The sequence below is a fragment of the Sus scrofa genome, chromosome Y, assembly GCF_054392235.1.
Source record: "Sus scrofa isolate SSC_HxYL_T2T_F1_AM1 chromosome Y, Sscrofa_HxYL_maternal_Yorkshire_Landrace_v2.0, whole genome shotgun sequence".
In the NCBI taxonomy this organism is placed as follows: Eukaryota; Metazoa; Chordata; class Mammalia; order Artiodactyla; family Suidae; genus Sus; species Sus scrofa.
In genome coordinates this window covers 3,257,727-3,284,009 of record NC_139402.1, presented here as the reverse complement: position 1 = coordinate 3,284,009, position 26,283 = coordinate 3,257,727, and the positions used below count along the sequence as shown (strand labels likewise).

Below are 26,283 nucleotides of genomic sequence, written 5' to 3'. Positions count from 1 at the left end.
AAAAATGAAGGGTTGACCAGAAGCCCCTTTCATGGGTCTGCCTTGGAGGGTGAAGCAGCTGGGAAGTGGATCCTCAGGCTGTGCTTTTAACGTACTCATTTCTTGGCAATTAGAAGGTAGAAATTAATGAGTAAAACAGCCCCTGAGCTGTTGAAAAGGCCCTGCTTCCATGCAGGAAAGCATGAGACAAGGAAATATAGCCATGTCTGATTGTGGCTTTTACTCTGACTCACTCAGAATGTCGCTGCCATCTCCGAGCCCAGCCAGAGTGACACCTGCCAGGTCCTTCAAGAGTGACCCACCAGGAGCCACGGCTTGTGGTTCACAGACACTCCTTCAACTCAGAACACATCGTCTCAGCGGGAATTTAGAGCCCAGAAGAGAATCTGCAGGACTCTTCGCTCAGCCTGAGGGGAAATGGGAAGCGGTTTTCCCTCCGCCTGGAGAAGGAAACCCCGGTGTGTACTTGTGAGCGTTTCTTCCTGCTGCCCAGTCCAGAGTCTGGGTGATGGACGCTGGATGATGGAGAAAGAACGGACCAGGGAGAAAAGGGCAGACGTCTCAGCTGAGAGCGTGACACTGGGTTGGAGGCATTCAGGTCCGCGTAGAACCCCGGAATGTGACCTGCGGGTCTTCGCTGATGTCACCGTTAAGGGGTCATGGGGGAGGGGTAGCCAGTGTGTCTGGTGTCCTTGGAGGAAGGTTGCTTGGAGATGCAGGGGAGAAGACTGTGGGGACAGATGCAGACAGCGGGGTCGTGCATCCGTGTGGCAGGGAACACCAAGGATTGCTCAGATACCCCCAGAAACTCAGAGAGGTCGGAAATATCCCCCTGCAGAGCTTCCAGAAGGAACCCTCCATAATGACACCTTGACCCTGGGTCTCTAGTCTCCAGAAATTAGAGTCAGTTCCTGTCCTCGAAAGCCCCCCAGTTTGGTATATTGTTACAGCAGCCCTGAGGAAGTGAATCCAGTCCTTGACAACTGTTGAAAATATTGGGGTGATCACCTCTGCTCAAGGGGGTTCCACCCCAGTAGCCAGGAGGTGAGACATCTGATATGCTCGCGTGGAGATCTGAGTCCCCCGGCATGTATGAGGATGAGTTGCCGATATAACAAGCTGGCAGGTGAGCACAGAAGAATAATTATTTCTCCCCCACCGTGTGGCGTACAGACCTCACGGGGCTGGAGCAAAGAGTGCATGGTTATCCCCCTCTGAGATCATGGATCTGTCTCAGGGCAGGAATATTTCACAGTGGAGGAATATTGAAGTTTCACACCATAGCCTGTCCACAAAGCAGGTGTTGCCCTTTTGGGTGAGGGAGAGTGGCCTCCTGAGCAGGTCCTGATGGTTGACTCGTATATTGAAATACGGAAATTCAGGGAGTTCCCATTGTGGCTTAGGGAGAATGAACCTGACTAGTATCCATGAGGACGCGTGTTTGATCCCTGACCCTGCTCAGTGGGTCACAGGATCTGGCATTGCTGTGAGATGTGATGTAGGTTGCAGATGTGACTTGAGGACCTGGCATTGCTGTGACTGTGGTGTCACCGCAGCGGTGGCTCTGATTCAGCTCCTGGGTTGGGAGATTCCATATGCTGCAGGTGCTTTTTTTTGCTAAAAAAAAGCAAAAAGCCAAAAGCAGTATTGCAATTCAGATGCAGGTGGGTCCCACGGTGAATGCAGGTGCAGTTAGGCATCTTTAGCAATCTCCCGCCTTCCCACCTGGTGGGGTCTGCTGGCGATGAACCATTGTCCTGTCCCTTGACCTCTGTGACTGGCCATCGTCCTTACTTGTTTTATGGGCATTAAGAGGAGCATCAGCCCCCAAGGGTCCTACCAACACATGGTGTGATTTTTTAAAAATAGACTTAGACAGACTTACCTGGCACAGATGGTCCCAACCCCATGGGCCGATCAAAAGATGGTGAGAAGACATGCATTGTTAACTATAAATCATCCGTGACTCCCCTTATCCATGGTGGAAGAACCCTTTGCAGGGAGACAAATAGGGTAGCTCCCCAGCAGAAAAGCAGCGGCTCTGCCTTTCGAAAGGCAAAAACAACAAAAGTCCGCCACACTGTGTCTTAATCAGTTCAAGATGCCCCAAGCAAATGCTGGAGGGTGGGGCCTTATACAGCAGGAATGTCTTCAGCCGCAGTTGTGGAAGCTGAAATCTGAGATCTTGCGGGGGCAGGCTCAGGTCCTGGTGGGGCTTCCTTCCTGGCTCACAGAGGGCTGCCTTCTCGCCATGTCCTCACAGGGTGGAGAGAAAGAGATCTGGGGTCTCTTCCTCTTCTTGAAAAGGGCCTAATCCCATCACAGGGCCCACCCGCAAGACCTCATCTGACCCAATCCCCTCCCCAAGCCGCCCCCTCCAAACACCGCCCCACGAGGGGTCAGGGCTTCAACCCGCAGATTTGGGGCGAGGACAGAACCCACTCCACGCAACTCAGTCTCCTGGTCCTTGTAAATGGCATCATTCCGTTGCTCAAACCAAAACGGAAGCTTGACTTCCTCCTGCACATTCGCTGTCTTTTCCTGCTGTGCCGGGTCCCTCCAGGGCACGTAGTCCCATCTGTCCCGTTACCCCATGATGGCGGCCCCCCACCCAGATGCCGCCACCATCACTGGCCTGGAGCACGTCCCCGTCTAAGCCCTGCCCTCTCTTTCCTTTCTCCAGCTCACTCTCCAAGGAGCCTCCCCAACTGCGCGGCCTCAGCTCCAGGCCACGGCCTCTGGACAACTCCCCCTCCCCCACCGTCTCCCCCAAGAGACGCAGGCTCTGATCTCCCCCACGCCCACCTCCCCACTCAGCTCAGGCACACCAAGCTTCTCTGTCCCTTGACCCCACAGGTCTCATTGGCTTCTTTCCTTGAGGGGCTCGTTCTTTCTCGGAAGCCTCGAGATGCGTGTCACCTCCCCAGAGAGACGATCCCCGAGGGTTCCGAGTACAGGGACCTCTCTCGCCCTCGGTTTGCCTCCTCTAGACGCATCTCACGTGATTCGACCCTTCATTCCTTTTTTATTCACCGTTTATCCCTCCTCTTGCGACAGTGGTTCCATGGGGGCAGCAGGCGTCTCCACTGGGAGACTCTCCACGCCGCTGGGACCTGCCTCACAAGTAAGCAGATGTGCTCGATGGGGAGAGAGGATGGCTGTTCTCACTTGCCTCCCGTCCCTAGAGCAGAATCTCCTCCCCGCACGATGGCTTCTGCCCTCTTCTCCCCCCATGAGAACTGCCCATCCCCCAAGGCTGATCCCTAGGGCAGATTCTTCTTTAAATTTTGGGGAGTAGACATACCACCCCCCCCCAGAACTGCCCATCCCCCAAGACTGATCCCTAGGGCAGATTCTTCTTTAAATTTTGGGGAGTAGACATACCAGCCCCCCCCAGAACTGCCCACCCCCCGAGGCTGATCCCTAGGGCAGATTCTTCTTTAAATTTTGGGGAGTAGAGTTGACGTACAGAGTTGTGTGAGTTTCAGGTGTACAGCAGAGCGACTCGGTGACACATAGACGTCTATCCCTTCTTTTTCAGATTCTTCTCCCGCGTAGGTGGTGACACAGTCTCAGCAGATTTCCCTTCGCCGGACGGTAGGTCCTTGTAACCCCTGTGTTTCGTATGTAGTAACATGTATATGTCAGTCCCTCCCACTGCAGCCACTGTGCAGAGCAGCAGGTTCTTGTCAGGACAGTGACTTCTTCTGTCACGTCAAAACGCCAATCAAGGGAGTTCCTGTCGTGGCTCAGTGGTTAATGAAGCCAACTGGCATCCATGAGGATGCGGGTTTCATCCCTGGCCTCACTCAGTGGGTTAAGGATCTGCTGTTGCCATGAGCTGTGGTGTAGGTCACAGACATGGCTTGGATCCTGTGTTGCTGTGGCTGTGGTGTAGACCAGCAGCTGCAGCTCTGATTTGACCCCTATCCTGGGAACCTCCATATGCTGTGGGTGCAGCCCTAAAAAAGACAAAAGGAAAAAAAACAAACAAACTCCAATTAAGGAGTTCCCATTGTGGCTCAGGAGTAATGAGCCAGAGCAGTATCCATGAGGATGCGGGTTCAGTCCTTGGCCTCACTCAGTGGTTTAAAGGGTTGCTGTGAGCCACAGTGTAGGTCACAGATGCAGCTCGGATCCTGCATTGCTGTGGCTGTGGCCAGTGGCTACAGCTGGGATTTGACCCCTAGCCTTGGGGGGGGGGGGGCTGTACTGAGGGTGTGGCCCTAAAAAGACAAAACCAAACAAAACCCCGATAGAGGGGTTCTAAGAGGGAGAAAGCAGTGGCCTGCCTGCAAGACAGATCAGGTGGCACTTCTATACCACCAACACAGAAGGAGATTAGCTGGGCAAGTTGCTTATGATGAAACCACACACAACACAAACGAGAGTAATTGAAAACGACGGAAAAGATTTTCGTTAGAAAAATACGATTTGAAAGACGTACAAGATTCACAGGACGTTTGGGTGTTTGATGCGAAGAAATAAACAAACGAGAGAAATAGTCTGTAGGAAATAGAAAAACATAACTGCTGACGGTCAAGTCCTGATGCAGTTCCTTGGCGCTGGGAGAAATCAAATTTGGGGAAAGTAGAACACTGACAAGGAAAAAATGTTCCCAGCATGCAGAGGAAAGTTTAAAATGCTTATGGGGCAAAACAAATCAGTTTAGAGACGTTGAGAAGAGTCACCAAAGCCAACTTGTGACAAATGGGATTTCCTGCAAAGGAGGGTGGGACCATGGCTCAGAGGCGCTAATTACAGGAAGGGCAGAAGAGAGGTGTCAGCCAAGGGAGCAGAAAGATGTCTGCATGCTGAGCTCTCAGTGAAGCTTTGGAAGAGAACCAGCTCCAGACATGTTCCAGCAGCATTCATACAAGACACTCAAAACTCAGTGCATGCTCATGGAGAGAGAAAAATCACAGAAGAGCCAGCTCTGGTGTGGCTTCATCTCATCTCAGCCACAAGAAAGGATGCCATGGTATCAAACCGCCAAGCACTGGTGAGGGAAAAAAGAAATCACTATGAAAAATTCCACAATTGGGAGTTCCCGTTGTGGCACAGCGGAAACGAGTCTGACTAGCATCCACGGGGATGCAGGTTCGATCCCTGGCCTCGCTCAGTGGGTTGAGGCTCTGGCGTTGCTCTCAGCTGTGGTGTAGGTTGCAGATGCTGATCAGATATGGTGTTGCTGTGGCTGTGGTGTAGGCTGGCAGCTACAGCTGTGATTTGACCCCTAGCCTGGGAACCTCCATATGCTGCAGGAGTGGCCCCCCCCAAAAAAATTCCACAATGAAGCCATTGTAAAATTCTCTTCCCCCCAACACAGTGCTAAAATAATTATCTTTATCGTTAATACACTCAGGACCCTGGGTGGAGGGGGGAGAGAAACTCCATTCTAAGGAAGCAAAGGAATCCTGCAGCCAAGTGGATTTACCCCCTAAATGGGACATTTTTTGCGTCATGCAGATTATTTGCATCAGAGCAGTCAGGAAGTGAAAAGAGGGTTTGAGGCTTAATCCACACTTCAGAAAGACATCAAAAACCAGAGAGCAAAACAGATGATGGCTTTGCAAAGTTCTGCGAAAATTAGGGCACAGCCGGGTCATCCTTGTCTGCAAACCTATCAATCTGTGGAGCAGGGACAAAATGTCTTTAGTAGGATTTTCTAACGATGACTAAATAATTTGCATATTCTTCTGTGAGGGAGGAAACCAAAATGAGCTGATGGTAATGTGTTTGATATTTTCCTCTGTAGATTAGCGCTCCTTAAAAAGGGGGATAAATCTTCCCACGTGAAAATTTGGAAGTGAAAACCTTTTAAAGGATTAAAGTACTTGCTAAAATCCCCTCGACTGGCATGAGCTTTGAAGAAAAAAATTACAATTGTTTGGGAAAGAGATCTACCCAAGACAGGATATTTTTAGAGCCAGGCATCCATGAGCCTGCTAAAATGTCTTTTTCCTAATTGCAGAAATTCCAGAGAGTCCCTTGACTTTATGGAGCACCCTATTTAATACGTAGAAAACGGAAGTGGCTGGTCCGGGTCCCCAGGACCGAATTCCCTTGCCGTTTGTAGAATCGATGAATCCGTTCCTGGTGAGTGTACTTGTGTGTGTGTGCCTTCCATGAGATGCTTAGTAGAACGTAATTCTTAACATTGACCTTACCCTACAGGTGTTGGGGGGATTAGGTAGGTATCTTCTGCTATATTGATTGTGTTGACTGCTGTCTGCAGTGGGTCTTCAGAGATGGAGATTCAACTTAGGATTTCCATTAAGGCATGTGCTTGGGTCCGCCTGGGACAAGGAGGGAGCGGACGAGACAGCACGGCCACCTGTGGTCCCTTTGGCTCTGAGCCATAGCCGAGTTGAGAGCCGTTCATCCGGTCCATGGCATGGCACCTTTGCTGGGCGTGAATTACAAGGGAAAATCAGACACAAAAGGAGAAGAGGATACAAGCAAATCGTGGACCTGAGTGTGTAGGATTTAAGCCCTGCTCCTAGCACAGCACACATCTTCACTCTCTCCATCTCCACAACAGCCTGTGAAGGAAGGTATGGACCCTTCTGGCCGATTCTCCTAAATTAGAAGTTTGAGGCAGGATGTTTGAGAATGCACCTCAAGATCCCACAATTAGCAAATGTGGAAGGTCTGGATGCAGGGCGTGGGGGAAGGAAATGACTTGTATTTAAGTGCTGGGGGGCTGATGATTAATTTCAAAATATGGTCACAACCTTTGGAAAACTCGTAAGGTCTAGAATTTTTGAGGTGGAAGGGCAGAAGTTCCTTCTAGGACAGAAATGCCCAGATCCTTGCTGGGGAGTCATCGGCTTCTCCTGTGTAGCAGCTGCCTTCTCACCTCCCTGATGGTGACTCTTGGGTCTTCCACTGAGTAGCCATTCCTGTGGTGGCAGCAGAAGTTAGAGAAGGAGTAGGTGTAGTGTCACAGACTGTCTCCTCAACCAGCCTCCCCTAAATGCTTCTTCAGTGACCTCTGGTTTTTGGACTTCCACGTTCATTTCTGCTTGGTCCACTTTTAGCAAGAACCCTGTTCAGATGAACCAGGGCCCCCAGCCCTCCATATCTGCTCACCTCTGAATGTGGTCACCTCTGTATCTAATCGCTTCTGTGCCTGTTCACCTCCACATCTGGTCACCTCTGAATCTGATCACTTGCATGTCTGGTGATCTCCATGTGTGGTCACCTCCATGTCTGTTCACCTCCACATCTGGTCACCTCCACGTCTAATCGCCTCCGTGTCTGGTCACCTCCACGTCTGATCACCTCCAAGTCTGGTCACCTCCACGTCTGTTCTTCTCCACGCCTGGTTACCTTCATATATGATCACTTCCACATCTTATCATCTCCTTATCTGGTCAGATCCATGTGTGATCACCTCCACATCTATTCCCCTCTAAATCTGATCACCTCCACGTCTGATCATCTCATTATCCAGTCCCCTCCCTGTGTGATCACCTCCATGTCTGGTCACCTCCTGTGTGATCACCTCCCCATCTGATCTGTCTGGTCACCTCCATATCTGATCACTTCCACATCCACTCACCTCCATATCCGATTGGGTCCTCATTCTCCACCACCCGCAGGTGATGTCCCCCTGCTCTGCCTTCAGCAGGACTTGGTTTAGCTGGAATCCTCTCACCCCTGATGTTTCTCTTAGTTGTCTTCCGTCCACAGATCCCACCTACTCCTTGGCAATAAACCCCCTCTTGGTCACCTCTTTGGAGATGAGTCTGGCTCTGTATACGGGTTACTTTTCCCATATTGCAATCGTCCCAAATGAAATCTGCCTTTACCACTTTAACTTTTTCCATACTCTATTTTTTCTTTAACAGCAGTAGTAATAGTAGCAGTTGTTGTAGCAATAATTGGAATAGGCATAGTCAGGGGAGTAGCCGTAGTAGCAACAGTGGAAGTCGTTGTTGTGTAGCCGTTGCTCTGGTAGCCGTTGTGGTACCAACGGTATTTATTACAGCACTAGTTGTAGATGTTGCAGTCAGAATACTTGTAAAACCAGCTGTGGTGGTAGTAGTTGAAGTAGTACCAGGGGTTTTGGTAGGAGTAGTAGCCATCATCATGGTAGCCGTTTAGCAGCGGTAATAGCAGCAGGTGAGGTGACAGTCATTGTAGTAGAACTGGTTGTAGTCATGGCAGTTGTACCATGGTGGCAGCTGTGATGGGGGTGCCCGTGCTGGTGGTCATGACTATAACTGTAGTAAATGTTAGTGGTGGTTGTGTGATGGTGACAGTGGGACTAATCATTGGACTCATTGTAGCACTAGCGATACTTGTAGGATACTAGTGATACTTTGTAGCAGATGTTGTGTAAGTGAGAGCTGTAGTGATAACTGCAAGAGCTGTGGTGGTAGGAGTACTAATTAGTGTAATAACTGTAGTTGTGGCACTAGAGTAGTGTTTGTCTTAGTAGCAGATTAAGTGCTGTAAGTGCAGAGTTAAGTAGTTCTTGTGGTGGGTCTAGTAGTTCTAATTATAATAATTGCAGTCGTAGCGCTAGTAGTAATTGTTGTAGTGTTTGCTGTAAGAGGAGTTGTGAGATAACTGTAGTACCACATGGAAAGGTTGTGGTGGGGGTGGCAGTCGAACTCATTGTAGTCGTAGCACTGGTATAATTGTAGAAGTTTGCGGTAGTCATGGTCGCAGTTTTTGTAGCAGTGGCAGTTGTACTAGTTATGGCAGTCAAAGAAGTTGTGATAATGGGAGTTCCCATCGTGGCTCAGTGGAAACAAATCTGACTAGTAACCATGAGGACGCGGGTTCGATCCCTGGCCTCAGTCAGTGCGCTGAGGATCCAGCATTGCTGTGAGCTGTGGTGTAGGTCACAGATGCACCCTGGATCCCGTGTTGCTGTGGCTGTGATGTAGGCCTGCAGATGCAGCTCCATTCAGCTCTTAGCCTGGAAACTTCCATGTGATATGCTGCAGCCCTAAAAAAAAAAAAAAAAAAGAAGAAGTTGCGATAGAAATAGTTGTAGCATAACGGTATCACAGCATAGCAATAATTGTAGCAGTCAGGATAGTAACAGTAGTTGGTGTAGTTGTAATATCACAGTCATACTAGTTATAGTAATAGTAGCTGTAGCAGTAATTGTAGTAGGAGTCACAGTGATTGCTGTGCTTGTAAGGGTAAGAGTAAGTGGCCATAGTACTAATTTCTGGAGTCGCTGGAGCAGAGTCACAACTGGAGCAGCAGCAGCAGTGGTCATGGTAGTGGTTGTGCGCGTTACAGCCGTGGTTGTCAGAGTGACCACTGTGGTTGTAGTTAAACACGTGCTCATGCTGCAGTCACTGGAGCAGAGCCACAACTGGAGCAGCAGCAGTGGTCGTGGTAGTGGTAGCACATGCTACACTGTTGCAGTCATGAGACCACTGTGGCCGTAAGAATCGTAGTTATGGTAATTACACTAATACTCCTCAGCGTAGTCCTCGTGCTTGTGCAGTAGCTGCAGACCAGCACCTCTCCCAGCAGCCCGGCGTGGAGACCTGCCGAGGGCCATGATGCTGTTGGAACACCTCCACCCTCCCCCTGACTTGGGTGCAGCCTGTCGCTTCCTCTGGGCAGCTGTCTCTGTCTGCCCACATACCCACCTCCTTACCTGCCTATACACCTGTCATCTCTTTATGTGTATCTCTCAGTCTCTCTACTTGTCTATTATATCTGTCCATAGTATCTATCATCTACCTACTTGGCTCTCATCTACTCATTGTATCTGTCTACATACCTCCTTATCTAACCGTACATCTATCTGTCATCTCTTTATATGTATCTCTCATGTGTCAATAATTTATGTGTCATCCATCATTGAAGCATCTGTCTACTTAGCTATCATCTGTCATATCTCTATCCATCCATCCATCACATTTGTTCTGTCATTTATCCATCATTGATCCATCCATTATATGCATTCTATCTTTTATCCATCTATCCATCCATCCTATCCATCTGTCATTTACCCACCCATCCATCCATCCATCTGTCCATCTGTCCATCCATCATATCTGTTCTGTCATTTATCCATCTATCCACCCACCCACCCACCCATCATGTCTATTCTGTCATCATCTATCCATCCATCCATCATATCTGTTCTATCACTGATCCATCCATCCATCCATCCATCCATCCATCCATCCATCCATCATATATGTTCTCTCACTTATCGTCTATCCATCTACCCATCATATCCGTTATACATTTATCCATCCATCTGCCCATTGTATCTATTTATCATTTATCCATCCATCCATATCTGTTGTATCATTTATCCATCTACCCATCCATCATATCTGTTCTGTCATTTATCCATCCATCCACCCACCCACCCGTCATGTCTATTCTGTCATCATCTATCCATCCATCCGTCATATCTGTTCTATCACTGATCCATCCATCCATCGATCCATCCATCCATCTATCCATCCATCTATCCATCCATCCATCCATCCATCCATCCATCCATCCATCCATCCATCTGTCCATCCTCCCCTTGAGTTAATATGTGACCTGTCATGTCCTCTTCGAGGCTGAGTGACCTGTCCACGCTCTCACAGCTCGTACCCGGCAGAGTCTCAGCCCTGCATCTTCTCCTCTCTGCCAGGCTTGGGAGAGAGAATGAATAACAAGGCACTTTTAAAAAACTGAGACAAACCCCCCAAACAGCCCCTAAGGGGGCTTTCTTCCTGTCCTCAAAGAACTCTCCAAGTGAGGGCATGAATGCCGGGGGGCGATGGGGCGGGAGCTGGCTTCTAGGTTACAGGTGACAGGAAGGTCTCTGTCCTTGGGGTTTCTGTAGGAGCGAAGTCTGGAGGGTTTTTCACTGGGACAGACCTGTTTGTATCCAAGGATTAGGACGACCACTGAGAAAACGGTGAAACTAAACGCTGTTCCCCTCCCTGTCTCCAGAGGCAGGAGACCTCACAAGAATGCTGTGCCTTGTCTGGAACGGGCTCTGCCCCAGGTGGGGTCTTGGCACACCTTTGCATGTCTGGCCAGGTCTGGTGGCCACTGTGGCCACAGTCAGGGAGCCCCAGAGAGCTTTGCAGCATGAGGCTGTGCTACAGCAACAGGGCTGTTCCCCGAGTCTCTGGGATCAGAGCTTGTCTTTTAAACTGATGGGACACAGCTTTGCATCGCAAAGTGGTACCCAGCTGTGCAAGCAGCCTGGTCATGGGTGACCTTCCCCCTGCCATGGCACCTGCTGAGAGGTGTCTGATCTTGGCATAGCCCTGCCTTGCGTGCTCTGCGAGCCGCCTCCAAAGTGAGATATCTTCCTGATGCAGGATGATTAGGACTTAAATCTGGTCTCGGGTTCCCAGCTGGATGACAGGTGGTCTGACCTGGGAGAGACTTTGGGGGGCTCCACTTTCATATGGAAAAGCCACAGCCCACGCTGGCTCTGTGCTGTATGTGGTGACGATATCTGAACCCTTTCAATGCCGAGAACATCTCAGTGACGCTTCAGCTTGGATTTGGCTCATACGTGATGCCCAGAACCCTTCGTTCTATGTGCATTTATAACAAACACAGACATCTGCAACCATACACGTTCCCACACATACATACACCCAGCACATACACACACATGGGCTTACACAGACACACACAGATACCCACACACTTTGTCGCTGATACCTTATTAAAAGCATAAATAGGAGTTCCCATTGTGGCTCGGTGGAAAGGAATCCGACTAGTATCCAAGAGGATGCGGGTTCGAGCCCTGGCCTCACTCAGTGGGTTAAGGATCCGGCATTGCCGTGAGCTGTGGTGTAGGTCACAGATGCAGCTCAGAGCTGGTGTGGCTGTGGTGTAGGTTGGCAGCTGCAGTTCCAATTCACCCCAGCCTAGGGACTGCCATGTGCTGCAGGTGGGGCCCTAAAAAGGGAAGAAAAACAAAATAAAACAAAACAAAACAAAAAACAGTATACTTTCCATCCACTCGCTGTACAGCCTGTCCCAGTGTATTTCGATATATTTATCATGCACGTTTTCCCCAGACAAGATCGGAAAGCCTGCTCTTTTTGTTCCCACACAGCAGAAGCGGGGCTGTTCAGCAGGCAGCAGTGAACTGTCGCACGTACCCTAAAGGGCCAGACTCTTGCCTTAGGAAGCATTTCCAGGGCGATGCCGTCCTCTCTCTACCCTGGTTCCTGCCCGCAGCCCCCAGGGATGCGAGCAACACGCCTTTCGGCCTCACCCCCAGAGGGACCTCTCACCCCGTCTCCAGGCAGCCTGTGCCTTGTCACGTTGAGACGTGAAATTAGCCACCGTGGATTTTCTCTGCAGTTTCCTCTCTAATCGCTGAGAAAAGTGAATCCTGGAGAAAGTGAGACGGAGGAGCATGTGCAGGCCTCATGTTGAGAGCTTTCAATTCCCGTCCTGCACAGGCTGCTGGGCCCGGGTGGATTCATTTGCTTCTCTTTTTTGGTGTGTTTGCCTTAAAATTTCAGGAAAGTGACCTGTCAGTAGACGGACTTTTCAGCTTAAACTATGGTACAGGTGGCCTCAGATACAGTCCCCTGTGCTTAGGGCCGAGGGAAGGCTCTCCAGAGACGGCCGACCCCCGAAGGAGCCGCCAACAGGTGCAGGGCGGCAGGGGAGTCCAGGGAGAAAGAACCTGGAGTTCAGGCTGCGTCTCGGCAGGTTCAGGGCAGGGCCTGGGGGGCAGGGAGGTGGGGGAGACCCTGGGGCATGGAGGAGGACAGCTGGCAGGACGGGAGCTGGCCCTGGAGAAGAAGGCAGGGCACCCTCACCCCGTGGCTGAGCGCCTGTGGGAAATAGTCCTTTCGTCTTAACCCTTTGGGTGACAGTTGTCGAGTTTCTGGCGGCACCTGGGAGGTTCTCTGGCCTGGAGTCCCGACAGCTGGGTCACCTGTCACCTTCTTCGTCTCACATCAGCTCTAAGTGGACTCAGGTCTTGTGTTAGGAGGGTCTCCAGGGAGGCAGGATCAATACGAGCTCTGTATCTGTCTGTCTGTCTGTCTGTCTGTCATCCATTCATTTATCTGTAATCTGTGTGTCTGTCTACCAGTTATCTGTCTGTCTCTACCCACCTACTTATCTAACTATCCCTCCATCTGTTTATCTGTGTGTCTGTCTACCAGTTATCTGTCTGTCTCTACCCACCTACTTATCTAACCATCCCTCCATCCGTCACCTGTTTATCTGTGTGTAACTCTCATCTATGCGCCCATCATATCGAACCACGTTATCTGTCCATCCCTACGTCCCTACATTCGATACGTCCATCTCGCATATCCATCCATCCACCCATCATCTAAGCCTCTTCCTACCTCTCTCATCTATTTATATGCATATGTCATCTGTCTGTCTATCCACCCACCCACCCATCTCTTTCCATCCACCCATCCATCTTCTCTATCATTTATCCATCATCTTCTCTATCATTTATCCACCTATCATCTAAGCACCTCTCTGCCTACTTGTCCTCTGTCTATACCCACCTATTTATCTCACATCTATCTCTCATCTATTAGTATGTATCTCTCATCTGTGTATCTATCATCTCTGTCCTTCCATCTGTCTGTACCTACCTCCCTGTGTCTCATTTATTTACGTTTGTGTATCTGTGGATCATCTAGGCATCTATCTATCTACCAAGAAAGAGAGATTATTTTTAAGGAACTGGCTCATGCAGCAGTGGGAGCTGGCAGGTGCAAAATCTTCAGGGTAGACCAGCAGGCCCAGGAAAGAGCTAATATTGCAGCCAAAGCTCAGAGACCATCTGCTGGTGGAATTCCTTCTTCCTTAGGAGGGGTCAGTCTTTATTCTCTTAAAGCCGTCAACTGATGATATGAGGCCCACCCACGCTGGGGAGGGCAGTCTGCCTTACTCAGAGTTCACCAGGGTAAATGCTAATCTCATACTAAAAACATCCTCAGGGAAGCCTCCAAAAATCACATTTGACTATAAATCTGGCCACTGTGTCTCCGGCAGACCCATAAACTCAACCATCACAGATATACTCCCCATTCAGGGAGAGGGAGAAGCAGCCGTGACACACTGACTAAAGACCTGGCTGGGGGCAGGAGCCAGGGACGGGCTCCACAACCTCTTGAACAGAAACACCACGGAGTTCCCGCTGGGGCTCAGCAAGTTAAGAATTCGACACAGGTTTGATCCCTGGCCTCACTCAGTAGATTAAGGATCCAGTATTGCCTGAGCAATGGTGTACACCGGCAGCTGCAGCTCCAATTCCATCCCTAGGCTGGGAACGTCCATGGGCCACAGGTGCAGCTGTAAAAAGACAGAAAAAGATAAAGAAAGAAACAAAACATCATCACTGAGATTCCACACCTGACCAGGGAGGCCTCATTGATGACAAATTCTTGGCCAAGCCAAGTGCCTGATTTGGTAAAATTCTCACATCTTCTGCCTCATTGGCCTGGAGTTTTATTAAAGATACAAACATCACCACCTGTTCTTTATCCTAAGGTCCGACCTTCCTCAAAGTCTGAAAAATACGATGGCACCCTCATGCATGGTGTGGCAAAAACATCTCTTTCCTCCACAGCTCATTTTTGCATAAACAAGGCAAAAGAGATCAGAGACCACCTCAGGAGTCTCAGACTTTACTGTGAACATGATCCCCAGGGGATCTTGCGTAGAATCCAGATTCTGATCCAGCAAATCCAGGGCAGGTTCTTTTATTTAAATATTTTTAGTGCAAAGTAGAGTTGATTTATGGTGTTGTGTCAATTTCTGCTGTACAGCAGCGTGACCCATTCATCTGTGTGTGTGTGTGTGTGTGTGTGTGTGTGTGTGTGTATACACATACATACATTTTTCTCATTATCTTCCTTCATGTTCTTTTTCTTAAATGTTTAAATTATAGTTTATTTACAGTGTTGTGTCAATTTCTGCTGTACAGCAAAGTGACCCAGTCTCTCATATATATATATACACACACACACACACTTTTTTCTTAGTGAATTTTACTACATTTGTAGGTGTGCAACAATCATCACAACCAAATTTTTACTGCATGTCCATCCCAAACACTCAGTGCATCCTCCCACCCCCAACCTGTCTCCTTTGGAAACCGTAAGTTTTTCAAAGTCTGTGAGTCAGCATCTATTCTGCAAAGAAGTTCATTGTGTCTTTTTTTTAGATTCCACATGTAAGTGAAAGCATTTGATGTTGGTGTCTCATTATCTGACTGACTTCACTTAGCATGATAATTTCTAGGTCCATCCATGTGGCTGCAATTGCCATTATTTCTTTCCTTTTAATGGCTGAGTCATATTCGATTGTGTGTATGAACCACATCTTCTTTATCTACTCCTCTGTCGATGGACATTTAGGTTGTTTCCATGTCTTGACAATTGTATAGAGAGCTGCAATGAACATTGGCGTACATGTGTCTTTTTGAGAGTTTTGCCTGGATAGATGCCCAGGAGTGGGATTGCTGGATCAAATGGTAGTTCGATGTTTAGTTTTCTGAGGCATCTCCATACTGCTTTCCACAGTGGTTGCACCAATTGACAATCCCACCAATAGTGTACTAGGGTTCCTTTTTCTCCGCACCCTCTCCAGCACTTATTGTTTGTGGACTTTTGGATGATGGCCATTCTGGCTGGTGTAATGTGGTACCTCATCGTGGTTTTGATTTGCGTCTCTCTAATAATGAGTGATGTTGAGCATCTTTTCATGTGTTTTTTGGCCATGCACATGTCTTCTTTGGAGAACTGTCTGTTATAGGTCTTCTGCCCGTTTTTTGATGGGGTCGTTTGGTTTTTTGGTTTTGAGCATAGCAGGTGTTTATAAATTTTGGAGATGAATCCTTTGTCAGTCATTTCATTTGCAAAGGTTTTCTCCCATTCTGTGGGTTGTCTTTTCACTTTGTTTAGGGTTCCCTTTGCTGTGCAGCAACTTTTAAGTTTAATTAAGTCCCGTTTATTTATTATTCTTTTTATTGTCATTATTCTGGAAGGTGGATCTGAGAAGATGTTGCTGTGGTTTATGTCATAGAGTGTTTAGCATATGTTTTCCTCTAAGAGTTTTAGAGTATGTGGTCTTATATCTAGGCCTTTAATCCATTTTGAGTTTATTCGTGTACGGTGCTTGGAAGGGTTCTATTTTCATTCTGTGACAGTGGCTGTCCAGTTTTCCCAGCACCACTTATGGAAGGGACTGTCTTTTCTCCCTTGTATACCCTTGCCTCCTTTGTCAGAGATGAGTTGACTGTAGGCACGTGGGATTTATTCTGGGCTTTCTGTCTTGTTCCCCTGAGCTCCATTTCTGTCTTTGGACCAGTACCATGCGGTTTTGATGACTGTAGCTTTGTAGTATAGTCTGAAGTCAGGGAGCCTGATTCCTCCAGCTTCACTTTTCTTTTTCAGGATGGCTTTGCCTATTCTGGGTCTTTTGTGCTTCCAAATAAACTTTTAAGATATTTTTTTCTAGTTCTGTGAAAAATGTCCTTGGTACTTTGACAGAGATTGCATTGACTCTGTCAATTGCCTTGGGTAGTAGAGTCATTTTGATAACACTGACTCTTCAAATCCAAGAGTGTGGTATGTCTTTCCATCTCTTTGTGTCATCTTTGATTTCTTTCATCAGCGTCTTATACTTTTCAGAGTACAGGTCTTTTGTCTCTCTAGGTAGGTTTATTCCTAAATCTTTGATTATTTTGGATGCTTCCGATGGTAAACAGGGTTGCTTCCCTAATTTGTCTTTCTGATTTTCATTGTTAGTATATGCAAATGCAGTCAATTTCTGTGTATTGATTTTGTGTCCTGTGACTTTGCCAAAATCATTGATGAGCTCTGACAGTTTTCTGGTAGCCTCTTTAGGGTTTCTAGGTACAGTATCATGTCATCTGCAAACAGGGATATTTTTACTTCCTTTCCTTTCCAATTTGGATTCCTTGTTTCCTTTTTATGTAAAGCTGTATGAGATGTTTGTATATTTTGGAGATTATTCCCTTGTTGGTTTCTTTGTTTCCAAAGATTTTCTCCCATTCTATGGGCTGTCTTTTCATTTTCTTAAAAATGATTTCCTTTGCTGTGTAAAAGCTTTGAAGTTTAATTAGGTCCCATTTGTTTATTTTTGTTTTCATTTTTATCACCCTAGGAGGTGGATCCAAAAAGATATTGCTATATGATTTATGTCAAAGTGTGTTCTGCCTGTGTTTTCCTCTAAGAATTTTGTAATATCCAGCCTTTTGTTTGGGTCTTTAATCCTTTTTCAGTTTATTTTTGTGTATGGTCTTAGAGAATGTTCTTTTTTTTTTCCCACTGTACAGCAAGGGGATCAAGTTATCCCTACACGTATACATTACAATTACATTTTTTTCCCCACCCTTTGTTCTGTTGCAACATGAGTATCTAGACAAAGTTCTCAATACTATTCAGCAGGATCTCCTTGTAAATCTATTCTAAGTTGTGTCTGATAAGCCCAAGCTCCCAATCCTTCCCACTCCCTCCCCCTCCCATCAGGCAGCCACAAGTCTCTTCTCCAAGTCCATGATTTTCTTTTCTGAGGAGATGTTCATTTGTGCTGGATATTAGATTCCAGTTATAAGTGATATCATATGGTATTTGTCTTTGTCCTTCTGGATCATTTCACTCAGGATGAGATTCTCTAGTTCCATCCATGTTGCTGCAAATGGCATGATGTCATTCTTTTTTATGGCTGAGTAGTATTCCATCGTGTATATATACCACCTCTTCCGAATCCAATCATCTATCGATGGACATTTGGGTTGTTTCCATGTCCTGGCTATTGTGAATAGTGCTGCAATGAACATGCGGGTGCATGTGTCTCTTTTAAGTAGGGTTTTGTCCGGATAGATGCCCGAGAGTGGGATTGTGGGGTCATATGGAAGTTCTGTGTATAGACTTCTAAGGTATGTCCATACTGTTCTCCATAGTGGCTGTACCAGTTGACATTCCCACCAACAGTGCAGGAGGGTTCCCTTTTCTCCACAGCCCCTCCAGCACTTGTTCTTTGTGGACTTCTTAATGATGGCCATTCTGACTGGTGTGAGGTGGTATCTCATGGTAGTTTTGATTTGCATTTCTCTTATAATCAGCGATGTTGAGCATTTTTTCATGTGTTTGCTGGCCATCTGTATATCTTCCTTGGAGAAATGTCTATTGAGGTCTTTTGCCCATTTTTCCATTGATTGATTGGTTTTTTTTTGCTGTTGGGTTGTATAAGTTGCTTATATATTCTAGAGATTAAGCCCTTGTCGGTTGCATCATTTGAAACTATTTTCTCCCAATCTGTAAGTTGTCTTTTTTAGAGACTATTCTAATTTCATTCTTTTGCATGGAGCTGTCCAGTTTTTCCAGCACCACTTATTGGAGAGTCTGTTCTTTCTCCATTGTATATTGTTGCCTCCCTGTCATAGATGAATTGACAGTAGATGCCTGGGTTTATTTCTAACCTTTCTATCCTGTTCCATTGATCTGTATTTCTGGTTTGGGTACCAGTACCGTACTGTTTTGATGCCTGAAGCTTTGTAGTATAGTCTGAAGTCAGGCGTCCTGATTCCTCCAGCTCCATTTTTCTTTTTTCTTCTTTTTTAAATGGCCACACCTGCAGCATATGTAAGTTCCCAGGCTAGGCATCGAATTGCAGCTGCACCTGCCCACCAACACCATAGCAACACTGGATGCGAGCCACCTCTGTGACCTACACTGCATCTTGCAGCAATGCTAGATTCTTAACCCACTGATCAAACCCGTATCGTCACAGAGACAACGTTGGGTCTGTGACCCTCTGAGCCACGACAGGACCTCCCCTCCAGCAACATTTTTTGTTCTAGTTCTGTGAAATATGCCGTTGGTAATTTGATAAGGACTGTATTGAATCTGTAGTTTGCCTTAGGTAGTCTAGTCTTTCGACAGTATTGATTCTTCCAACCCAAGAGCGTGGTATAGCTTCCATTTGTGTCATCTTTGATTTCTTTCTCCAGCATCTTAGAGTTTTCAGAGTACAGTCTTTTTCCTCTTTAGGTAGGCTTCTTCCCAGGCATTTGATTCTCTTGGAGGTGATGGTGAGTAGGATGGTTTCCTTCCTTTCTTTTTCTGATCTCTAGTTGTTAGTGGACAGGAATGCAGGAGGTTTCTATTTTAATTTCATATCCTTCAACTTTACCAAATTCATTGATGAGCTTTAGTAGTTTTCTGGTAGCATCTTTAGGATTTTCTATGTATAGTATCATGTCATCTGCAAACAGTGACAGTTTTACGTCTTTTCCAATTTGGATCCTTTTATTTCTTTTTCTTCTTTCACTGATGCAGCTAGGATTTCCAAAACTATGTTGAATAATAAGTGGTAAGAATGGACATCCTTGTCTTGTTCCGATCTTAGTGGAAATGCTTTCAGCTTTTCACCATTGAGAGTGATGACAGCTATGGGTTTGTCATATATGGCCTTTGTTATGTTGAGGTAGGTTCCCTCTATGCCCACTCTCTGGAGAGTTTTTATCATAAATGTTGAGTTTTGTCAGAAGCTTTTTCTGCGTCTGTCACGGTGACTGTATGGTTTTGATTCTTCGGTGTGTTGATGTGATTCTTCACTGATTGATTTGTGGATATTGATGAATCTTTGCATCCCTGGGACAAATCCCATTTGATCATGGGGTAGGGCCATTTTAATATATTGTCAGATTCGGTTTGCTGATATTTTCTTGAGGGTTTTGTATCTGTGTTCATCACTGATATGGGCCTGTAATTTTCTTTCTTTCTTTCTTTCTTTTTTTTTTTTTTTGTAGTGTCTTTGTCTGGTTTCAGTATCAGGGTGATGGTGGCCTCGTAGAATGTGCATGGGAATGTTCCTTCCTCTGCAATTTTTTGAAGAGTTTCAGAAGGACAGATGTTAACTCTCCTCTAAAGTTTTGATAGCATTTGTGTGTGAAGCCATCTGGTCCTGGACTTTTGTTTTTTCCAAGTTTTAAAGTCACAGTTTAAATTTCAGTACTTGTAATTGGTCTCTTTTACTTTGTATTTCTTCTTGGAAGATTGTACCTTTCTAAGAATTGGTCCATTTTCTTCGGGTTGTCCATTTTATTGGCCTATCATTACATGTAGCAGTCTCTTATGATCATTTGTATTTTTGTAATGTCCACTGTAATTTATTTATTTTATTCTTTTATTGTTATTTCCCCCAACAGCATTTTTTTTCCCACTGTGCAGCATGGGGACCCAGTTACACATACATGTATACGTACTTTTTTCTCCCATTGTCCTGCTCCAAAGTAAGTAACTAGACAGTTCTCAGTGCTACACAGCAGGATCTCATTCTAAATCCATTCCAAAAGCAATAGTTTGCATCCGTTAACCCCAAGCTCCCAATCCCTCCCACTCCCTTCCTCTTTCCCCAGGCAGCCACAAGTCTATTCTCCAAGTCCATGATTTTCTTTTCTGTGGAGAGCTTCATTTGTGCTGTATATTAGATGCCAGTAATAAGTGATATCATATGGTATTTGTCTTTCTCTTTCTGACTTACTTCACTCAGTGTGAGAGTCTCTAGTTCTATCCATGTTGCTGCAAGTGGCATTATTTTGTTCTTTTTATGGCTGAGTAGTATTCCCTCGTGTATATATACCACATCTTCCTAATCCAGTCGTCTGTCGATGGACATTTGGGTTGTTTCCATGTCTTGGCTACTGTGACTAGTGCTGCAGTGAGCATGCGGGGGCATGTGTCTTTTTCAAGGAAAGTTTTTTCTGGACACATGCCCAAGAGTGGGACTGCTGGGTCAAATGGTAGTTCTATGTATAGATTTCTGAGGTACGTCCATACTGTTCTCCATAGTGGTTGTACCAGCTTCCATTCCCAGCAACAGTGCAGGAGGGTTCCCTTTTCTCCACACCCCCTCCAGCACTTGTTCTTTGTGGACTTATTAATGATGGTCATTCTGATTGGTGCAAGGTGGCACCTCATAGTAGCTTTGATTTGCATTTATCTTATATCAGAGATGTGGAGCATTTTTTTCATGTGCTTGTTGGCCATCTGTATATCTTCTTTGGAGAAATGTCTATTCAGGTCTTTTGCCCATTTTTCCACTGGGTTGTTGGTTTTTTTGCTGTTGAGTTGAATAAGTTGTTTGTATATTTTAGAGATTAAGCCCTCGTCCGTTGCATCATTTGAAACTATTTTCTCCCATTCTGTAAGTGGTCTTTTTAATTTCTTTTTGGTTTCCTTTGCTGTGCAAAAGCTTGTCCGTTTGATGAGGTCCCATTGGTTTATTGTTTTGCTTATTTCTGTTGCCTTGGGAGACTGACCTGAGGAAATATTTGAAAGGCTGATGTCCGAGAATGTTTTGCCTATGTTCTCTTCCAGGAGTTTGATGGTGTCTTGTCTTACATTTAAGTCTTTAAGCCATTTTGAGTTTATTTTTGCTCATGATATGAGGGTGTGTTATTTCTTTTTTGTTTCTAATTATATTGATGTGAGCTGTCTCCCTTGTTTTCTTGATGAGTTGGCTAAGGATTTATCAAAGGTGTTCATCTTTCCAAAGAACCAGATTTTGGTTTCATTGATCTCTTCTATTTTTTTTGTCTCTTATCTCATTTATTTCTGCTCTGATCTTTATGTTTTCTTTCCTTCTGCTAACTTGTTTGTTCTTCTTTCTCTAGTTGCTCTAGACTGATCTCTCTCTCTCTCTCTCTCTCTCTCTCTCTATATATATATATATATATATATATATGCAGAATTGTTTTAAGTGCTGGTCTCTTACTTGCAAACGCATTTTCAAAATTCTGCGTTCTTCTCTCCTCGCGATTGCTGGTTTTGATATCACATTTGTCTGAGGATGATTTTCCACTTTTATGTTTGGCTTTCCTGGTGAGCTTTTTGCACGTTTAATTTTGTTGTTTCTAGCTGTGGCCTTTTCTTTTCAACCTGCAGAAGCTCCTTTAGCGTTTGTTGGAAAGCTGGTTTGGTGCCACTGAATCCTCTTAGCTTTTGCTGGGCTGTGAGGCTTTTGGTTTCTCTGTCAATTCTGAGTGAGAGGCTTGCTGGGTAGGGTGTTCTTGGTTGAAGGCGTCTCCCTTTCATCACTTGATCTACGTGCCCCTCTCTTCTAGCTGGCAGAGTTTCTGCTAAAATATCATCTGCCAGCCTTAGGGGGTTCCCTCGTATGTTATGTGCTGCTGTCCTCTTGTTGCTTTTAATGTCTTTCTTTGTATTTAATTTTGGTCAGTTTGAGTAGTATGTGTCTCTGCGTGTTTCTTCTTGGTTTATCCTGTATGGGACTTTCTGCACTTTCTCCACCTGAGGGAGTGTTTCCTTTCCCACCTTAGGGAACATTTTGGCTGTAGGTCTCTTCAGGTATTTTCTCAGGCCCTTTCTGTCTCTCTTCTGGAACTGTTGGTACTTTCGCTGTTGTCCCAGGGGGTCTCTTAGATTGTCCTCACTTGGTTTCATTCTTTCCTTCCTTATTCTTTTCTGTGGCAGTGACTTCTACTGCTCTGTCTTCCACCTCCCCAGTTTGTTCTTCTGCCTCCGTTTTCCAGCTGTTGAGTCCTTCAGCGTTCTCTTCATTTCAGATGCTGTTTTGTCGACTTTCCTTTGCTTGCTCTTTGAGCCTTCCAGCTCGTTGTTAAACATTTCTTGTAACTTCTCGACCTGGGCATTCATTTTCTCCTGAGATCGTGGCTCATCCTTACTGTGACTACTCTGAATTCTTTTTTGGGTTGGTTACCTCACCTCTTCATTTAGCTGTTTTCGTGACTTTTTATCTCATTCCTTCATTGGAAACCTCTTTCTCCGTCATCTCCTTGTGTCTCTCTTTCTATGTTTTTTCATCTCTTTTCTGCAGGCTGTAGGGTTGTGGTTCGTCTTGCTTCTGGTGTCTGCCCTCTGCTGGGTCATGTTGCTTGAGGGCTTGTGAGGGTTTCCTGGTGGGAGGGAGTGGTGTCTTCCCACTGGTGGGTGCAGCTGGTGGTCAGGGCGTTGTCAAGGGGTGTGTGTAGAGGTGGTCGTGGGCTTCATGTGACTTCAGGCAGCCTGTGTGGGTCTGGTATTTTTTGGTCTGAAGGCTGTTTTTTTCTTGTTGCTGTTTTTTTTTTTTGTTTTTTGTTTTTTTTTTTTTGGCTTTTTAGGGCTGCACCCTCAGCATAAGGAACTTCCCAGGCTATGGGTTGAATCAGAGCTATAGCTGCTGGCCCATGCCACAGCCACTACAATGCGGGATCCAAGCCACGCTGCAACCTGCACCACTGCTGCCAACAATGCTGGATCCTTAACCCACTGGGTGAGGCCAGGGGGTTGAACCCACATCCTCATGGATACTAGTGGGATTCATTTCCATTGCACCACAAGGGGAACTCCCAAGGCTGTTTTTAGTTTTGAGGTCTGCTGGCTCTTTCCTCTGTGTGTGCTGGTTGTTATCCTCGGGGTAGGAGATGGGACATGATGTGGTGGCCAGAGCCCACACTGGCTGTTGAGCGGGGCCTCCTCTTTGCTCTGTGGTTGTCACTGCCCAGGGCAGGGTTTTCTCCCTAGTTGTTGCGGTAGGAGCCCCCAGATCTGTTTCTGAGCTGTGTTCCTGCTTTTTTTTTGGTCTTTTTAGGGCTGCTCCTGAAGCATATGGCAGTTCCCAGGCTAGGGGTCGAACTGGATCTACAGCTGCCAGCCTACACCACAGCCACAGCAATGCAGGATCCGAGCTACCTCTGTGACCTACAGCACAGCTCACGGCAGCAGTGGATCCTCAGCCCACTGAGCAAGGCCAGGGATCTAACCCACATCCTCCTGGATGCTAGTTGAGTTCATTACTGCATGAGTTCCCACAACAGGAACTCCTGAGCTGTGTTTCTGGCCTGTGGTGCAGGGAAGCAGCATTCTAGTAAGAGAGGAGCTGTGCACCTGTCAGTGTGCTCTGCCAGTCACCTTTCACCTGTTGTGCAGGCTCACAGGGCACACGGTTGTTGGCACCGATCTCGGCCCCACCTTCCCCATGAACATGTTGGCAACTGGCCCTGGTGTCTCTCAGGCATTGTTTTCACCAGTGCAGATGCACCGAGGTCGGGACCCAAGGCTGCACCAGTCACACATCTCAACCGACTGTGGGTATTACGGAGTCAGCTCAGATCCTGGCCAAGTCTAGTCCCCCTGCCTCCATGTACATGCCCACAAAGCCCACAGCTGCTCAAGCCAGACCCCTCTCAGCTGCGGGAGCACCCATTGTCCGTTCAGATGTTCCACCAGCACTGAATGTGTTAGGCTCGTGGTGGAGGTGTCAGTTCTCAGTTTGTGCAGCCGGGGCGAGGTTTCGGCTCTTCCTTCTTAGTCACGGGGGCCCCCAGGGCTCAGCTGTGGTTTCATCGCCACCTCTATATGTGAGCAACCCAGCAAACACTGCTCCTGGGGCAGCAGGTGTGTGGGGCGGGTGAGTGCTTTGGAGCTGCAGGTGCACAGGGGGTGGGGCCTTGAGTGCTTTGGAGCTGCAGGTGCACAGGGAGTGGGGCCTTGAGTGCTTTGGAGCTGCAGGTGCAGAGGGGTGGGGGTGGGGTGAATGCTTTGGATCAGCAGGTGCACAGGGGGTGGTTGGGGTGGGGTGAGTACTTTGGAACAGCAGGTGCATGGGGGTGGGTGGGGTGAATGCTTTGGATCAGCAGGTGCACAGGGGGTGGGGTGGGGTGAGTGCTTTGGAACAGCAGGTGCATGGGGGTGGGTGGGGGTGGGGTGAATGCTTTGGAGCAGCAAATGCATAGAGGGTGGGGGTGGGGTGAGTGCTTTGGAGGTGCAGGTGCACAGAAGGTGGGGTTGTGATTAGAGCACATGAGGTCTAGGATGGGGGCACAAGGGCCCTTTCCAGTGTGAGGGGTCTGGGCGGCCCTCAGGGATGCACTGGCCTATTCTGGGTGGGAGGGGCTGGGGCTGTGACAGGGGCACAGTCCAGCTCAGCCAGGAACCTCTCCCAGACCTCACTGAGTCAGGGACCTGTGCGGGGCAGAGGCTGCCATGGTGGCCCCACCCCTCCCACCCCCTGAACAAGGCTGCTTCGCCTCCATGGTGGCTGAATATTTCTTAGCCTCCTGCTCTGCCCTTCTGCTCCCCCAGGCTGTCTGCACAGTCAGCAGCCATCTAATCCCCAGGCCCGTTCCCCAAGCTCCTTGCTCCAGCACTCGGCCCCCACCTGTATCGGCAGTTGTGTGTCTCAGGCTGGGGCGCACAGGGGCTTCCACGTCCCTCTGTGCCTGTCTCACCCTGTCCTTCCTGCCACACACCAGTTTTTGTGCCTTCCTCCGAGCCTCTGCAGCTCCCTTCCTGTCCCGTGTCTCCACAGTGAGGGGTCTTCCCCAGGCGCAGCCCCCTCTCCTCTCCCTCAGCTCCCACGTGGGGAGCAGGTTCCAACCCCCTTCTGCCTCTTCCTGCTCTTTCGTCCTGCACAGTTACGTGGAGACTCCTCCTGTCCTAGCCGTGGTGAGTCCTGCAGTCGGGGTTCAGTCCATGACCTGTGAGGACTGTCCATTTGCAGACGGATCCTGATGGGTTTGTGGGAGGAGGTGGCCTCCTCTTCCGCCGTCTCCCTCTCTCCCTACATTGTGCTTTTTTTCCCGGTCCTCAGCCGATGGCGCAGGACCGTGACTGCCCTCAAAGGAGGAGAAGTAATGCGATCAGAATTTGGTGGACTGTGTGGAAATCAATCTTGGTGTAAGTGTACCAGGCTGTGGCTGATGCCCAGAGCGCTGAGCCCATGGATCTGGCACAGATGAGTCAACCCTAAAGTTTATCCTGGTTGCTCTTCCTCTAGATTTCATAAGACACATGAAAATTAATGCTGAGTTCCATGGCTCAGCGGTAACAAACCCAACTAGTATCCATGAGGATGCGAGTTCGATCCCAGGTCCTGCTCAGTGAATTAAGGATCCAGCGTTGCCATGAGCGCTGGTGTGGGTCACAGACACAGCTCTAATCTGGCATTCCTGTGGCTGTGGTGTAGACTGGAGCATGCAGCTCTGATTCAACCCCTAGCCTGGGAACTTCCAAATGCTCTGGTTGCGGCCCTAAAAAGATAAAAAGAAAATTAATGTAGGAGTTCCCTGTCATGGCTCAGTGGTTAGCAAATCCAACTAGGAACCATGAGTTTGCGGGTTCGATCCCTGGCCTTGCTCCGTGGGTTAAGGATCCGGTGTTGCAGTGAGTTGTGGTGTAGGTCACAGATGCAGCTCAGATCTGGAATTGCTGTGACTTGGCTGTGGTGTAGGCTGGCGGTTACAGCTCCGATTAGACCCCTAGCTTGGGACTCTCCATATGCTGCCGGAGC

General features: G+C 47.5%; 1 protein-coding gene across 6 annotated transcripts in view; it reads left to right on the top strand.

Annotated features, from left to right (window-relative positions):
* The window catches only part of LOC102159510 (polyprenol dehydrogenase), a 335,615-nt gene that overhangs the window by 283,446 nt on the left and 25,886 nt on the right, over positions 1-26,283 (top strand). For 2 of the 6 annotated variants that reach the window (XR_014836156.1, XR_014836179.1), the window contains 2 exons: positions 3,542-3,597; positions 5,975-6,099. The gene's annotated coding sequence lies outside the window, so the exon portion shown is untranslated. Of the gene's footprint in view, positions 1-237; positions 459-3,057; positions 3,125-3,541; positions 3,598-5,974; positions 8,986-26,283 lie in introns of those variants that run through there. The other 4 variants (XR_014836166.1, XR_014836169.1, XR_014836178.1 and 1 more) reach the window with 4 other exon arrangements.